This window comes from Rattus norvegicus, chromosome 2 (assembly GCF_036323735.1).
Source record: "Rattus norvegicus strain BN/NHsdMcwi chromosome 2, GRCr8, whole genome shotgun sequence".
Lineage (NCBI taxonomy): Eukaryota > Metazoa > Chordata > Mammalia > Rodentia > Muridae > Rattus > Rattus norvegicus.
In genome coordinates this window covers 3,424,873-3,426,236 of record NC_086020.1, presented here as the reverse complement: position 1 = coordinate 3,426,236, position 1,364 = coordinate 3,424,873, and the positions used below count along the sequence as shown (strand labels likewise).

The following is a 1,364-nucleotide window of genomic DNA, read 5'->3' as shown; positions in this document are numbered from 1 at the left end:
ACATGCCAGTATGGAAGACACCCTTGGATGAGTTCCAAAACTGTACAAGATCAGGCGTGGTTGTTCGTATCTATAATTTATTGGTGAATATAAGACATTCAAAGTCATCACTGGATATATAGTGAGCTTCAGGCAAGTCTGGGGTTTATGAGACCCTGTGGAAAAAAGAGAGAGAGAGAGAGAGGGAAGGAGCTAGGGACCTAGGGGTAGAGGAAGAAAGGAAGGACTGACTTCGAGCGATAGCGACACAAGATGGCATCCACCACAGGCTCAGGAGTAAAAGTCCTTCGAGATTTCCGACTGTTGGAAGAGGTGGAAGAAGGCCAGAAAGGAGTAGGCTACAGCACAGTTAGGTAGGGTCTGGAGGATGATGAGGACATGACACTCACAAGATGGACAGGCATGATAATTGGACCTGCAAGAACAATTTTTGAAAACCGAATATGCAGCCTTAAGATAGAGTGTGGGCCACTCTAGTATCCAGAAGCATCCCAGTCTGTGAGATTTGTAACAAGAGTCAATATGAACGGCGTGAGCGGTTCAATGGAGTGGTGGATCCAAGAGCCATGGCAGTGCTGGCAAACTGACAGAACTCCCACAGCATCAAAGTCATCCTCCAGGAACTGAGGCGCTTGATGATGTCAAAAGAGAACATGAAGCTGCCACAGCCACGAGAAGGACAGAGTTACAGCCATTAGTAACCAAGGCCCCGGCCTCCCTTCTCCATCCAACCCAAGTCTTCATTTTCCACAGTAGTGAATTTTCTAGATCCATCTGTAGACCTCAAAGTACTGGAGAGGAAGCCCCATTAGACTTCATCCTGAGACACTGCTCTGATACTTCTTGTCCATTTGAAATACCTAAGTTGTGCTGTGTAACATCATCTGTCGGGTATAACCGCTGTCTGCCTGGTTGAATTTATGGGATCAATAAGGTGTGTTGAAATCGGTTTCCTTTGGGAGCTGTGGGAACAGCTAATGCAACTGTGGACAGACACATCTCACACAATCACTTGCTGCTGGCACTTGGCCTGGGTATGCCTTTGTACTCCCCGCCCTCTGCCACAGCTGTGTGGTGGCCCTTAGAATAGATGGGGAGTTTTCAGGTAGCAGCCGTGGGACTGACCACCACTAGGTTTGGGGTGCTCTGGCTGTACCCATGCTTTCTTAAGTCTTAAGTGATTGCCCCATCCAAGCCATGGTCCCCACTCCTCCACTCACACCCTTGGTCAAACCTTAGATTGTAACCTCCCCTCCCCTGAAATTGGCCGCGGGTGAGGAATTCAGAGCTTCCAGTCTTCCCACCTTTCTCAAGGGGTGCTGCTTTCCCCTCCTCAAGTCCCTTGTTGCCCATCACCACCCAAC

The 1,364-nt window shown here is 49.0% G+C and overlaps 1 pseudogene; it reads left to right on the top strand.

Moving 5' to 3' along the window:
- The first annotated feature begins 252 nt into the window (after positions 1 to 252).
- Positions 253 to 698, top strand: Ube2v1-ps4 (ubiquitin conjugating enzyme E2 V1, pseudogene 4; annotated as a pseudogene).
- Positions 699 to 1,364: the final 666 nt, after the last annotated feature.